This window comes from Azolla caroliniana, unplaced genomic scaffold, assembly GCF_043228905.1.
Source record: "Azolla caroliniana isolate FFs.n. ecotype wild unplaced genomic scaffold, voAzoCaro1.0.p SCAF_10, whole genome shotgun sequence".
NCBI lineage: Eukaryota > Viridiplantae > Streptophyta > Polypodiopsida > Salviniales > Salviniaceae > Azolla > Azolla caroliniana.
In genome coordinates, this window is record NW_028230445.1 from 3,844,340 (window position 1) to 3,861,374 (window position 17,035).

The following is a 17,035-nucleotide window of genomic DNA, read 5'->3' on the forward strand; positions in this document are numbered from 1 at the left end:
TGTATGATAGTTGGCATCGTTGGGCGAGAAAAGACAAGGGCGGAAGTGCGACTTCGAGCGTGCGGAGTTCTCGGCCCGGACGAGGAAATCAGCGGAGCTGTGGAGGCAGTGTCCTTCGACGACACCTTGGGGATGCTGAGGAAGGTTGCCAGAGAAGACCTTAACGAAGACCGGACGATACCGGTATGTTCCAAAGAGATGTACGAAGTCATCGCGAACTTCAGTCGGGGGCTCGGGTCGGATCGGACGGCCCGAGTTAGCACAAAGTACAAGGCTGTGGACCGGAAGGTAAGGCCAGTCGCGGCACCCTTACCGGAGGGCAGCGAGTCCCGGATCAGAGGGGTTGCGTCGGACCCCAGTTTACGAGATCCGGCCTGCATAGGACACACCTTCACTGACGGGACGCTCCGGGAGCTCAAAATTGGTGGGGGCGGGTTCCTACTGCCGGCGGAGGAAGACCGGTTTCGGAGGATGCTCGAAAGGCACGGGAAAGCCTTCGCATTCTCACCGGAAGAGATCGGGTGCGTAGACCCGACGATCGTGGAGCCGATGGTGATATTCACGGTACCGCATGTGTCGTGGAATCTCAAGCCGATTCCGGTACCGAGAGCTCACATCCCGAGGTTGATGGAGCTTTTGAGGCAGAAAGTAGATATGGGCATTCTCGAACCGTCGAGTGCCCCATACTCGAACCGATGGTTTACCGTACCAAAGAAAAACGGAACGATGCGCTTCATTCAAGACCTGCAGCCGGTCAACAGAGTGACCATTCGGAACGCAGGAATCGGACCGACCATAGACGAGTTCGCGGAGGCCTTCGCCGGAAGGTCGATTTACTCGGTTGGTGATCTGTACTCGGGGTACAACCAGTTCCAGCTAGCCGTGGAGAGCAGAGACATTACGACGATGCGAACTCCCCTCGGCCTAGTGCGAATGTGTACCCTGCCACAAGGAGGGACCAACTCGGTGGCCCACATGGTGAATGCAATGAACAAGGTACTGAGGGATTGCATCCCGGACATCACCATGTCGTTTCTAGACGACATCCCTATCAAAGGGTGCCCGGTGGAAGAGAAGGACGAGACAGTCGGGCCGGACGGATGCCGGCGATTCGTGGCAACACACATCGACGACTGCGAGAAGGTGCTACAAAGTCTAGAGGATGCGAGGCTCACCTTCTCCGGGGAGAAATCGGCCTTCGGGCAATCAGAAATCCTGGTGGTCGGGCACCTATGTGGACCATATGGCCGGAAGCCGTCTTCGGCAAAGGTAGAAGCCATCTCCGCGATGAAGACCGATTGCAGCTCGGTTACGGAAGTTCGGAGGTTCCTGGGGGCATGCGCGTTCTACCACATATGGATCCCGCATTACGCCCACGTTGCGGAGCCACTATACGGGTTGCTGAAGAAGGGGCGAAGATTCGAGTGGCGAGACGAGCACACGGAGTCGGTCCGGAAGCTAAAGGAAGCTCTTGCGGCAGCACCGGCGCTCCGGAAGGCTGTCTACAAGAAGGGTACCCCGGTATACATAACGGTGGATACGAGCCCGACCGGGATCGGATGGGTCGTCAACCAAGAAGACGAGGACGGCACCCGGTTCCCGATCCGATTCGGCGCTAAGGTCCTCAGTGAGCGACAGCGAGGGTACGCCCAAGTTAAACGCGAACTCTGGGGTATCGTTTCGGCAATAAAGGCCGACAAAGACTACCTGATCGGGACGGAAGTGATTATCGAGACAGATTTCCGGATGGTTTCCGGATGCGCGACACCGGACTTGGCGATGCTCAGGTGGATAGCGTACATCAAGTCCCTGGACCCGGGAATACGACACATTTCCGGAAAAGACAACGCCATGGCCGACATGCTTTCGAGGGCGAGGTTTGATGACGAGGGCGGCATGGTTTCGGAGGACGAAGAAGTCGGCGTGGACGTCTTCGAGGCGGCGTACGTGACGACTGACGGGGCGAGCACTCCGGCACTTAACGGCTTCGACGAGAGCAAGTACGACGGCGAGTGGCTACAGATCGGTGGATTTTTTAGGACAATGACGTCGGATGCGTCATGGACGAAGGACGAGGCCAACCGGATCCGGAAGAAAGCATACCGATTCTTTCTCCAGGACGGATACTTATGGAAGCACCCGAAGAAGAGGAACGGCGTCCCGCTCCGGGTGGTGGCGATGAAGGAAGAACAGGAGGAGCTGCTGACGGCCTACCACGACAGCCCTTGGGCTGGACACCGTGGAACGTGGGCCACGTTCGAGAAGATAAAGGGGAAGTACTAGTGGTCGGGACTATACCGGGACGTGCATCGATTCATGACAACTTGTGAGAGCTGTCAGATGCACTCCATAGTCCGACATCGGGACGAGCTTCACCCTACGTACCCTCCGACCATCCACTTCAAATGGATGGTAGATCTGGTGACGATGCCGATGGGAGTAGGACAGATGCGGTATCTGATCCTGGCTCGGGAAGATCTGACCAACCAGGTAGAAGGCCGAGCCCTTCAGAACAAAACGACCGCGGTCGTATGTCGGTTCCTGATTGAGGACGTGATATGCCGGTACGGGTGTGTCGAATACAAGTGTATAATGGACGTATTCACACTAACCCTTTGTATAGCCCAAGTTTGGGGCATTTGTGTAATTAGCATAAAGGGTAGTTGCCCTAAGTCGGTCACTATCTATAGTGACCTTGTAACCTTTTTGTAAGGTTGGGTGTTGTATTATTTCTTCTATTGAATAGAAAGTCTTTTGTGCCTCTCTCTCTCTCTCTCTCTCTGTGCAACGACCTAGAGACTGTCATACGCAGGTACAGAAAAGAATCGAATGCTTCTTGATCTTCCGCATAGACGACTTTGTCTCCAACATCTGGTATCAGAGCCTGCACAGTATTCGGTCCTTCATCCCGCTGTCGGCCGTCGTCTCAGCCTGCACAGCATTCGGTTTCTTGCGTCATTCGAAGAAGAGAGAAGAAGAAGAAAAACGAGGTTTGCATCTCATCGCGTTAGATCATCTTCGCTTGGAGTAAGCCAGCAGGTTGTACTCTGTTCCTTGTGATCGTAACCGCTCGAGGTGAAATCCCCTTGTGCAACATTGACACGATCGTGCTCCACTCGGTTAAATGGCATCCGAAGAGGTCATCAAACGCTGCTCGCCGCTCATTGTAACCGCTCGGTGCAGATCAGTCTCAAGACAACAACCCAAATTCATGCTTCATCTGGCTGATCGACATTCGGGAGGATCAGTTGGATCCGTCTCTCTCGTTGCTGCAGTCAACCGAAGCAGAATTGGTCCAGATAATCGGTTTCAATAATCGGTATTCAGCATATATATCCGAAGCGAACCGGGCTCACTCCGACTCGGCAACATTCGGGAAGACCAGTCGGTTCTGTCCCTCAAGCTACCGGAGTCAATTCGAGCAAGTTCCGAAGCCGAACCGACTCGGGTTCAAATCCGACTAGAACGATATCGGGTGAGCCAACCGGCTGCACTCCAACAAGGTTCGTAGTCAACTCCGAACCGAGCTTCGTCAACCGAAACCGAATTTGATGGCATCAACATCCGGCTCGTCAGAAATGAGTCTACGAAAGTTCGATGGATCGAACTTCAACTTCTGGAAGGAGCAAATGCAGGACTATCTCATAGTCAAGGGGCAAATCGATCCCATCGAAAATGAAGAACCTCCAGAAGGATACAAACCAATTGAGTGGCAGAAGCTGGACAGAATCGTCCGCGCCACGATTCGGATGCACCTATCGGAATCGGTATACTTTACGGTGCAATCGTGTACGACAGCATTCGAACTGTGGAAAACACTGTCGGACACTTACGAAAAGAAGGTCGCCGCAACGAAGATGTTTCTGATCCGGCGCCTCTACAACTTGCGGATGAAAGAATCCGATTCGGTTCAAGCACACCTCAATGAGTACGAAAGCATAAGCTCCCAAATCTCGTCACAGGGGACGGCAATCGAGGATGAACTCAGAGCAATGATACTCATGAGCAGCCTTCCCTCATCATGGGAAACTTTCGTCACAACCGTGTGCAACGCGTCAACCACGGCTGTTAAATACTCCGAAGTCACGAGCGCAATCCTGACCGAAGCAGCTCGGAGAAAGTCTTTCGCCAAAGACTCAACAGACGACGCTTATGTAGTACAAGGTTCGACAGACCGATCGAACATACGAGGAAGAGATTCCTCACGGCCGCCGAACAATCAGCGAAGACGGAGCCAGTCACGGGATAACCGAATCTGCAACTATTGCAAGAAACCCGGACACATCAAAGCCGACTGCCGCGCACTCAAGAACAAGAACAACAAGAAGAGTGGCCGGCATGAGGAGATCAATTACGTCAGCTTCTCAGCTGATGTGCTACCAAACGACCCGAATATACTATCAATCGAAAATCCAGTCGGATCAGAAGTTCTGCTCACGACTGAAGAATCGAGCACATGGCTCTTAGATTCGGGCGCGTCATTTCATGTGACTCCTCATCGATCCCAATTTCGGCAATATACGATCCGTCACTCCGACTCAGTTCGGGTCGGCAACTCGCAACACTGTGACATCATTGGAATCGGCACAGTAGAGGTCAACCTTGCTGGTGGCTCTACACTTGTACTTCACAATGTCCGACATGTACCCGAGCTCTCAAGGCCATTGATCTCAGTCGGACAACTAGATGAAGACGGCATTCGTGCCGGTTTTTCTTCGGGAGGGTGGACACTCCACAGGGGGAACCTCCTGCTTGCTAGAGGACCCAAGATACACTCACTGTATCCGTTACATGTTACGCTGTCGTGAAGAAAACCGCCCACAAGAGGAATCGGAGGAACAAGGCGTGGGAAACGGCTCTACACACACGCGCGCCAAGAAGTACATACGAGGATCCTAGGTGGGTAGATTCGGTTGGTATGCAGTTAATGCCAAACGGCCTCTTGACGGGATATAAAAAGGAAGAGGAAGAATAGAAGAGGGGCTCTCGCGCGGAGAGGACGGAGTGCTGCCGAACCGATTTCGGAGCTCCTCTCTCACTCCTGCTTCTCTGTCTTCTGCTCCATCGCGTACCTGTGCAGGTTTCGAGGAGGCTTGCGCTGCTCCGTGGAACGCCCGAGTGCGTCCTGCAGCACCTCCGACCTGTTTCCCCTTTCTGTGCGTCGCGTCATACAGGGGTCGGCATCTGTTCGCCGCCCTGTTCGTTTTCGTTAGTATCTATTCCGTGCCCCACCGTGGGTTGTAATACTTTGGCCTGTTATTTTCTTGCATTCATAAGTACATTTCTTTCGTTGTTGCGTCCATCTGCGTCGGCGTTTAACTGTGATCTCTGTTTGTTGGGCCGTGTCCCTGTGCGATCTTCGGTTCTGTGTAATCGGGTCTCTCTCTCTCTCTCTCTCTTGCTCTTCGGTCCAAGACCCCCGTGGTCCCTCCTCCTTTCTGCGCGCAAGGGCGTAGCAACCACGACATCTTGGTGAACCCGACGTGAAAGAGGCGGCAGAAGAGCAGGAAATGAGGGGGTCGGATCTCGCAGAGGCCATGGCTTCGGCCGTGGATCGGATTGTAAACGCGCGCGAGAGCACCGGTGCCCTCGACAGAGCTATTGAGGCGGTCGTCGGCACGATCGGCCGGTTCGATGGGAAGGATGCCACGAAGTATTTGGCGTCCTACGGTGCAGAGATGCTGATGCGGGACATTCCGGAAGAAAGGCGTCTTGCCGGATTTCCTCGAGTAGCGATGCCGAGCATCCATGCGGAGGTGCTCGAGGTGCGGACGGAGAGCCGTACCTGGGAGGAGTTCGAAGGTCGGCTCCTAGAGAAATACGGGCTGGACGACGCGCTCCGGCTTTCGAAGCGAAGGTTCATGGAATGGGTGGAGTCCCCGGGGAAGGGAAGAAACGCGTCGGCGCTCCTCCGGGAGTTCGAGGAAAACTTTGCGCGCCTCTCGGCGCTCGACCGAACCATCCTGGACACGAGCCGGGTCTTGCTGTTTGTCAAGTCAGTCGACGAGCGGGATCGGGAGCAAGTGGGCTTCTTGCTGGAAACCGAAGACGGGCTCACTACCGACTGGGCGGCTGTCAGGAAGGTCTGTGGCCGTTTCGACAAACGGCGAGAATGGGCGGATAACGGGGCGACCGGGTCGGGCTCGGTCGCAGCAAGGAAGCTCGAACCAGCGCCACAGGTGCGCGAGGAAGAGACCCGGGAGTGGTTGGAAACCGGTTCGGCTTCGACCGGCGTAGTCAGAGGCTCAACCGGAGGAGCGGCGCTGGAGGAATTGACGAAGGCGATAAAGGACCTCCAAATCGCGCAGGCCCGAAGGGAAGGAGGCGAACCGGCTCGTGACCGACGGCCGGTGGCAGGAAACAGGTGCATGTGGTGCGATGAAGTCGGCCACATTCGGAAGGACTGCGGCGACTTCGCGGAGGCGCTGAGGAACAGGGTGGTGTACCTGTGGGAAGGACGGGTGCATGCCAGCGACACCCGAAGGGCCCTGAGCCGAAACGACGGAAAAGGCGGTATGAAAAGGGTGATGGAAGAGGCGGCGGCCCGACACGCGGAAACCGTCCACTACTCGGCGTCAGCCGGCATTCGGGTCGGGGGCGGCGAGGCCCGGGGGGAAAGCAAAGCCGGATTCTGGCCGACGATGCTGGAAGGCCTTGCCGGTGCAGGGCTTAAAAGGGAGGAATCGGACCGTGCGGAGAAACGGGTACGGGAGATGACCGGGTGGAGCGACCCGGTCGAGGAAAAGACGGGCTTCGTGGAAGCCGCTTGCCGGAACTACGAGGCTCTGGTAGAAGAGAAGCGGGTGGGGAAACCCGGGACGACCGGGCCCTCACAACGATACGAGACCCGGTCCGGGCCACGACGGGACGAAGCCGGCGGGGCCGGTACGCGAGATAAACCCCAGAAGGGCGGGTACCGTCTGGGGACGGAGATAGAAAGAACCACGGACTTACGAAAGGTCCTGGAGGAACGGATCCTCGACAGCAAGGTGGAGCTGTCGTTACGAGAGGTGCTGGGAATCGCCAAGAAGGAGTTCCACGACTCCATCGTGGACTTGGTGAAACGGAAGAGGCTGTCGACGGAGACAGAACCGGAAAGACCGGTGGAAGTGCGGACGACGCACCTAGACGACATGGCGCTGGGAGACGAGTGGGCGGAAAGCCACTATTCGAGACCACATTGGGCCCGAGCGACCACGGAAACCCCGGTGAAGATCGGCGATGTCCAGGAACCGGTGGTAGCTTTAGTAGACCACGGATCGGAGATCAATTTGATGTCCATGGACTTCTATAAGAAGGGCAAATGGCCGATCAACACCAAGCACGGGTGGAAAATAAGGGCAGCAACGCGCGCCACCGAGGAACTGCACGGGGCCTGTCCGAATGTGCGAGTCAAGATCGGCGACGTCGAGATTGACCAGCACTTCTTCGTGCAGGAGACATCTTCGCATCCGGTCATTCTGGGAGAGCCGTACATCACGGCGGCGCGAATGGAGACCAAGGTGCTGGACAATGGTTCGGCCTATGCGCGGGTCAAGAGCCAGGACGGGCGCCATTCGGTCCAGTTTTTGACGGTTAGGCCGAACCACGAGCGTAACCGCGACTCCCTCGGTTCCGATAACCGAGAGGATTTTTAGAGAGGACTGCCAAGGCGTGGGGCCGCGACAGTCCGGATGCTCCGGGAAAACCCCACATTTGTACGATAAAACCGTGTACGACAGGTAGGGTATTTTGCTTCTCCGACAGCGGAGCGTGTACGATAGTCGGCATCGGCGGCCGAGAGAAGACAAAGGCGGAGGGGAGACTTCGAGCGTGCGGAGTTCTCGGCCCTGACGAGGAAATCAGCGGAGCCGTGGAGGCGGTCTCATTCGACGACACCTTGGGGACGCTGGGAAAGGTGGTCGAAGAAGGCCTTAACGAAGACCGGACGATACCGGTGTGTTCCGAGGAGATGTACGGAGTCATCGCGGGCTTCGGTCGAGGACTCGAGTCAGTTCGGACGGCCCGCGTAAGCACCAAGTACAAGACTGTGGACCGGAAGGTAAGGCCAGTCGCGGCACCCTTACCGGAGGACAGCGCGTCGAGAATCAAAGGGGTTGCATCGGACCCTAGTCTACGAGATCCGGCCTGCATAGGGCACACCTTCACCGACGAGACGCTCCGAGAGCTCAAAATAGGTGGGGGCGGGTTCCTGCTGCCGGCGGAGGAAGACCGGTTTCGGAGAATGCTCGGAAGGCACGGGAAAGCCTTCGCATTCTCGCCGGAGGAAATCGGGTGCGTTGACCCGACGATCGTGGAGCCAATGGTGATATTCACGGTACCGCATGTACCATGGAATCTCAAGCCAATCCCGGTTCCGAGAGCTCACATCCCGAAGTTGATGGAGCTGCTGAGGCAGAAAGTTGATATGGGAATTCTCGAGCCGTCGAGCGCCCCATATTCGAATCGATGGTTTACCGTACCGAAGAAAAACGGTTCGTTGCGCTTCATCCAGGACCTGCAGCCGGTCAATCGAGTGACCATTCGGAACGCAGGGATCGGACCGACCATAGACGAGTTCGCGGAGGCCTTCGCCGGAAGGTCAATTTACTCGGTCGGGGATCTATACTCAGGGTACGACCAGTTCCAGCTAGCCGTGGAGAGCAGAGACATTACGACGATGCGAACTCCCCTCGGCCTAGTTCGGATGTGTACACTGCCGCAAGGAGGGACCAACTCGGTGGCCCACATGGTGAATGCGATGAACAAGGTTCTGAGGGACTGTATCCCGGACATCACCATGCCGTTTCTGGACGACATTCCGATCAAGGGATGCCCGGTGGAAGAAAGGGACGAGACGATCGGGCCGGACGGATGCCGGCGATTCGTGGCAACACACATCGACGACTGCGAGAAGGTGCTGCAAAGGCTAGAGGATGCGAGACTCACCTTCTCCGGGGAGAAGTCGGCCTTCGGGCAGTCAGAAATCATGGTGGTCGGACACCTGTGCGGACCATATGGCCGGAAACCGTCTCCGGCAAAGGTAGAAGCCATCTCAGCGATGAAGCCCGACTGCAGCTCTGTCAGGAACTCTATTAAGGCAGAGAAGGAATTAGTACTAAAAGAAGGATTAGTACTATTGTTGGGGAATAGTACTAAGACAGAGAAGGATTAGTACTATGAGAGGTGTCGAACTTTGAGAGAAGGAATGAGTGAGTGAGAGAGAGAGAGAGAGAGAGAGAGAGAGAGAGAGAGAGAGAATGATGATGCGAAAGATATATGTATTATATGACGGAAGATATACAACAGTAGTTAGAAGGCTTAAGACTGGCGTTGAACCGATTTGGTTCGAACTAATGCCTTGCGCCTCCTTTTATAGTGTCTTCAGGAATACTCCTGAAGTTTCTAGAATGTTCCAGAGAAATCTGGAATATACATCAATTTCCTAATAAAACCTAAATGAAAATAATATCCTTCAAATTACAACTCATAACCTAATGGTAAAGTCTCGACCCGTGTAACAAAAGGTTATGGGTTCGAGTCTAGTTATGACACTATCCCCCCTTTAAAACGACGAGTTTCACGAGTCGTTTTGGATTGAGGACCCGGTTTCTCGGGATATCGTCGATGGAAGTCTTCTAGAAGAGCACGAGCATTGGTCACATTCTCGATCGGTTCCCAAGTACGCTCGCTGGGACTATATCCTAGCCAATCGACTAGATAGTAGAGCTTGTTGCGAACAATCTTGGAATCGAGGATGGCAGCGACCTCATACTCAGGTCCATCTTCGAGCTCGATAGGAGGTGGAGGTTGTATAGTACGTCCTGGGATAGTGCTCTCGTGATAGGGTTCGAGGAGAGAACTATGAAACACCGGGTGTATCCGAAGTTGCGGAGGTAGCTCGAGACGAAAAGCGACATCATTAATCTTCCCGATAATACGGAAAGGACCTAATCGTCGATAATCCAACTTCTCACATGGGCGAGTAGTCTTGATGTGTCGTCGTAGCAGCCACACCCGATCTCCAATGTTAAAACTGGATGGAAGTCGATGACGATCTGCGTAGTCCTTGTGTGATTGTTGAGCTTGCTGGAGTTGAGTAGATAAATCCGCTTGTATCTTGCGTAACCGCTCCAAACGATCCTCCGCGCAAGGATTTGTGGACACTTCTGGGGTTTCAAGGACACACCACCGGGGATGATATCCCGTATAAGCGTAGAATGGCGTGACTTTAGTCGATGCGTGGATAGCGTTATTATAGGCAAATTCGGCGAACGGAAGAATATCTGCCCAGTCATTCTGATGATAGTTGAGAAAGCACCGCAGATACTGCTCCAGTGTTTGATTTGTTCGTTCGGCTTGACCGTCGGTTTGTGGGTGGTAGCCGGAGGAGAGGTTACAAGTGACCTTCAGCATTTTAAAAAGGTGCTTCCAGAATTTTGACACAAACTGGGGTCCACGATCGCTGATGATATTATCAGGGAGTCCATGATGCCGACATACTTCCCGCATGACAATTTCGGCGGTGTCTTCACTAGATATTTCTTTAGTACATGGTAAGAAATGAGCCATCTTCGTATATCGATCCACCACTGTGAGAATCGCACTGAATCCCTTAGAGACTGGAAGATCTGTAATGAAGTCAAGAGCAATGGATTGCCATGGCTTGCTTGGAATTGGTAATGGTTCTAATAAACCATATGGATGATGTCTTGGCATTTTCGCTCTGCAGCATGTATCGCAAGTCCGAACAAAATCTTCGACAAATTGTCGCATACGGGGCCACCAGAATGATCGTTGTACTAAATCTAATGTTTTAGTACTACCAAAATGTCCTGCTGTATATGTGTCATGGCAGTTTTGTACTACTCGAAGGCGGCAAGAACCATTAGGAACATACAAAAGTTCTTTAAAGAAGAGTAATCCATCACAGTATTTGAATTGCCGATAATCCGTACCTGGTGATTGTGATTGTGAACATGATGCTCGAGAGGGGTCAATTTGTGCTAGTATAGCTTGGGCGAAAGCGTCAGTCTTCAAGTCCTCACGTATAGTATTGGTAATGTCGGAATCCACGGGCATGTCAAAGATCTGTGCTGCTTGCAGTCGTGCTGGACCCAAGATTACTTGCTTCTGGTTATCGAAAGCTGGCTCACCGGGACGTGGTGTTAGATACGAACGCCGTGATAATGCATCTGCCTTCCCTTGGTGCTTCCCCGGACGATATGTAATTTTGAAGTCGAAGCGTGTGAGGAAATGGGCCCACCGAGCTTGACGTCGATTCAGTACACGAGCATCTTGAAAGTAGGCAAGGTTCTTGTGGTCACTGAATACAGTGACCTGATGAGGAGATCCCTCCAGGAAATGCCTCCATTGCATAAAAGAATCAACTATTGCTAATAGCTCTTTATCATGAATTTCGTAGTTGATTTCGGCGGCGTCAAACTTACGGGAGTGGAAAGCCACAGGATGTAGCTTCTCGTCGTTACCCTGTTGTGACAGAATGCTCCCCAATGCGAAATCCGATGCATCAGCTTCGATAATGAATGGTTTTTCCGGATCCACATGACCTAAAATTGGAGCTGATGTAAACGCCTTCTTAAGACTCTCGAAAGCCATGTCCGTCTCTTTAGACCAAATGAATGATTGTCCCTTCCTGGTGAGCTGTGTGAGAGGCAGCACAATTTTTGAGTAATTTTGTATGAACTTCCGGTAGAAATTTGCAAAGCCTAGGAAGCATTGCACATCCCGCACCGAACGCGGAGTGTGCCATTCTATCACCGTTTTGACCTTGGCTGGGTCCATAGATATGCCTTCTGAGGAGATGACATAGCCGAGAAACTCCACTTGGTTGCACCCGAAACTACATTTCTCTAACTTTGCATACAGACCATGTTCTCGAAGTCGTTTTAGTACTAATAGTACATGAGAATCATGTTCTTCTTGGGTCTTTGAATAAACCAGTAGATCATCCAAATAGATGATCAAAAAATCATCCAAGAGGTCTCGAAATATATCATTCGCCATGTGCTGGAAGACTGCCGGCGCATTAGTGAGTCCGAACGGCATGACCGTATACTCGAAGTGCCCATATCTGGTGCGAAACGCGGTCTTCCATTCATCTCCTGGTCGGATCCGTACGAGGTTATAGGCTCCTCGTAAGTCGATCTTCGTGAAGAACCTGGCACCGTTGATCCGTTCTAAAAGACTTGAGATAAGGGGAAGAGCATACCTATTTCTTACTGTGACCTTATTCAAGCCACGGTAATCTACAACGAGTCGAAGCGAGCCATCTTTTTTCTTGACGAAGAAAATGGGTGCGCCGGCTGGAGATTTCGAATGCCGAATGAAACCGTTCTCCAAATTCTCCTCTATATAGGCTCGAAGGACTTCTAGCTTGGTTGGTGACAAATTGTAGATCGGCCCCCATGGCGGCTCTTTTCCCGGTTGTAAGTCGATGGCGCAGTCGTACGGCCGATGATGAGGAAGTGTGTTGGCTTGTACTTTATCGAACACATCAGCATACTGACGATACTTCTCGGGAAGTTGAACGGTGGACTCCTCTTTGGTGGTGCTGGAGGGTTGTACTGATATTGCAAAGAGAAACATTTCCTCCTTGCGCCCTTCCTCACGCAACTGACGTAGCGAAATGGTTGCAACCTTCTGGGTAGATCCTTGGGTTTGTCGCAACCGGATTTCCCTTGTCCTCCAATCTATGTCTGGGTCATGTAACTCGAACCATGGTAATCCTAAAACTATGGGATGTTCTGGAATACTAATAATATTAAATGATACTACACATGTTAAGTTATCTAGGACAATATTAACGGGTTCCGACTCTTCTATGATATTACCAGAAGCAATGGGACGACCATCAATGACTACTACTGAGGCTGGACATGGGAGCTTTCTGAGAGATATCTGATGAGCTCGGGCAAAATTCCTATCCATGAAGCAAGAATTAGCTCCGGAATCTAGAAGGGCTAAGGTATGTACTGGAGGGGTACTTTTAGTACTAACTGCTACTTGGACTACGAACACATCACTAACTTGCTTAGAGGGAATGGAACCACTAATGGGCTGCACAGATCTAGGGCTGTCCAACCAAACGGCTCCTATTTTGGCTGGACTTAGTCGTTTAACTCTTCTTCTAATTGGCTAAGGACATCAAATTTGTTTGCGAGATTCGGACTATTAGTACTATTAGGACTATTATAACTATGAGGATTATCAGAGATTCCTACTAACATAGACTCGGGTTTAGTATAGTCAGAACTAACAATGACTTGGTTTACCTGCCTTCTTGGTCTATGGGGACAGTTTATCGCGATATGCCCTGGTCCACCGCAATAAAGGCATAATCGGTTTGTTCGGCGTCGTTGCTTTTCCTCCTCCGATAGCGGCCCACGACGACGTGTAGTGTCAATTTCCATTGGAGTTGGAGTACTTACTGGAGGCGCATTATGTGACTCCCTTTGAAAAGGTTTCGCTACCATTGAGGCATAGGTAGGCTCGGATCTTGCCCTCGGCATCTGAAATTGTCGTTCCGAACGTCGCTCGAAGAGGCGGTTGTCACATCTGACCGCTCGACTGATTGCTTCTGTTAATGATTTTGGCTCTTCAGGGAAAGTCAAGAGTAAATCCTTGACATCGTTGCGTAGACCATAGCGGAACTGCTCCATCAATGCTTGATCATCCCAGGGGATATCGGCGGCGAGTAGGCGGAAATCTGCAGCATATGCGGAGGCTGGACGGTCACCTTGGCGTAATCGCCGGATTTTGTTGATTGCAGTCCTTATGCTGTCAGTATCTCCAAAACATGCTTTAAACTCACTTATGAATTCTTCAAAATTATTTAGTACTGGAGATTCCTTTTCTAGTAGCGGAGCGAACCATGCTAATGCTGAGCCATTTAACAACGTGCCTACTAAACCCACTCGTGATGCATCGGTGGGATATCGGGACGGATGCATTTGAATAACTAACCGTACCTGGTTAAGAAACCCTCTAAACTGCGATCGCGTTCCATCGAACTTCGTGGGAAGGCCAATCTTGGGTTCTTTATGAATCCCTTGTGCTCCGTGCCCTTGTTGTTGCATTGCTACGATGGTTGCTTCGAGTTGTTGCACGCGTAACGCAAGTTCCCCATGCTGTTGTTGCGTTTGCTGCTTTTCTAAGGAAATTTGCTGAAGATCCCCCAACAAGCGTTGATTTTCTTGTTCCAAAGCATGAAACTTCTCTTTCAAGCATTGAAATTCCGAGAAAACGGATTGATACTCTTCAGCGCTAACGGTGGCCATGGGATGAAGGAAAAGGGAAATAAGAGACTAGTAGGAAAGGAGAGAGACAGAAGGAAGAGGGAGACTAGTAGGGAAAATCGGTTCAAACTGTCAGGAACTCTATTAAGGCAGAGAAGGAATTAGTACTAAAAGAAGGATTAGTACTATTGTTGGGGAATAGTACTAAGACAGAGAAGGATTAGTACTATGAGAGGTGTCGAACTTTGAGAGAAGGAATGAGTGAGTGAGAGAGAGAGAGAGAGAGAGAGAGAGAGAGAGAGAGAATGATGATGCGAAAGATATATGTATTATATGACGGAAGATATACAACAGTAGTTAGAAGGCTTAAGACTGGCGTTGAACCGATTTGGTTCGAACTAATGCCTTGCGCCTCCTTTTATAGTGTCTTCAGGAATACTCCTGAAGTTTCTAGAATGTTCCAGAGAAATCTGGAATATACATCAATTTCCTAATAAAACCTAAATGAAAATAATATCCTTCAAATTACAACTCATAACCTAATGGTAAAGTCTCGACCCGTGTAACAAAAGGTTATGGGTTCGAGTCTAGTTATGACAAGCTCGGTCACGGAAGTACGGAGATTCCTGGGGGCATGCGCGTTCTACCACATATGGATCCCGCATTACGCCCACGTCGCGGAGCCACTGTACGGGTTGCTGAAAAAGGGGCAAAGGTTCGAATGGCTAAACGAGCACGCGGAATCGGTCCGGAAGCTGAAAGAGGCCCTTGCAGCGGCACCGGCACTCCGGAAGGCGGTATACGGGAAGGGTACCCCGGTATTCATAACGGTGGATACCAGTCCGACCGGGATCGGATGGGTCGTGAACCAGGAAGACGAGGACGGCAATCGGTTTCCGATCCGATTCGGCGCGAAAGTCCTCAGTGAACGGCAGCGAGGATACGCCCAGGTTAAACGCGAACTCTGGGGTATTGTTTCGGCGGTTAAGGCCGACAAAGATTACCTGATAGGGACAGAAGTGATCATCGAGACGGATTGCCTGCCGATTCTCGGTATGGTTTCCGGATGCGCGACTCCGGACCTGGCGATGCTCAGGTGGATAGCGTACATCAAGTCCCTGGACCCGGAAATACGACACATTTCCGGGAAAGACAACGCCATGGCCGACATGCTTTCGAGGGCGAGGTTCGACGACGAGGGCGGCATGGTTTCGGAAGACGAAGAAGTCGGCGTGGATTTCTTCGAGGCGGCGTACATAACGACCGACGGGATGAGCACTCCGGCGCTTAACGAGTTCGACGCGAGCAAGTACGACGGGGAGTGGCTGCAGATCGGCGGGTTTTTGAAGGCAATGACACCCGATGCGTCATGGACGAAGGACGAGGCCAACCGGATCCGGAAGAAAGCATACCGATTCTTTCTCCGAGATGGGCATTTGTGGAAGCACCCGAAGAAGAGGAACGGCGTCCCGCTCCGGGTGGTGGCGATGAAGGAAGAACAGGAGGAGCTACTGGCGGCCCACCACGACAGCCCTTGGGCTGGACACCGTGGAACGTGGGCGACATTTGAGAAGCTGAAGGGGAAGTACTGGTGGCCGGGATTGTACCGGGACGTGCATCGGTTCGTGTCAACTTGCGAGAGTTGTCAGATGCACTCGATAGTCCGACACCGGGACGGGCTTCGCCCTACGTACCCTCCGACTATCCACTTCAAATGGATGGTAGATCTGGTGACGATGCCGATGGGGGTAGGACAGATGCGGTATCTGGTCCTAGCGCGGGAAGACCTGACGAACCAGGTGGAAGGCCGAGCCCTTCAGAACAAGACGACCGCGGCCGTGTGTCGGTTCCTAATCGAGGACGTGATATGCCGGTACGGGTGCGTCGGGAAGATCGTGGCTGACCGAGGGGAGTTGGACGCCGAAGAAGCCGCGGAGCTGTTCGACCGGCTGGGGGTCAAGCTCTCGCTCACCACTGCGTACAATCCGGAGGCGAATGGAAAGGTGGAGCGCGGACACGGACCGATCGTCAAGGCGTTGGTTCGGGCATGCGGAGGCCGAATCGGTGACTGGCCGCGGCTCCTACCTTATGCTTTGTGGGCAGACCGGACCACGCACAGTTCGGTAACCGGGTACATGCCGACAGAGCTCATGTTCGGCCAGAAGCCGATCATGCCGATTGAACGGACGATCTCCTCGTGGGCAACGGTCGACTGGAGGGACGAGATGAGCCGGGAGGAGTTGTTGGCCGCGCGTATACGACAGCTCGAGCGGAGACCGGAGGACGTGGCACTGGCTACGGAGAAGCTCCGGGTGGCGAGGACAAAGAACAAAGCCCGGTTCGACCGAACGCACCGGCTACGACCGAAGAAAATCGACGAAGGTGACTGGGTGCTCGTCTACGACAGCAGCCTCGACAACCAGCACCGAGCAACGCGGAAGTTCGCACAGAGATGGTTCGGGCCGTACACGGTACAGAGCGCCAACGACAACGGGACGTATCATCTGGCGGAACTCGACGGTACGAGAATAGCGATACCCGTGGCCGGGAAGAGGATCAAAGCTTTCAAGAAGCGGCACGACGACGAACCCGACCCGATTCTCCTGGACAGCAGCGACGACCGATCCGAGGCCGAGGAAGGGCCGGCAGGCGAAGAGTAAAGGCGGGCCGGTTTTCTCCGTGCCAACTTAATTTGGCGCATACCGGTGGATGCGCGGTTAGGTGGGGGCGGATGTCGTGAAGAAAACCGCCCACAAGAGGAATCGGAGGAACAAGGCGTGGGAAACGGCTCTACACAC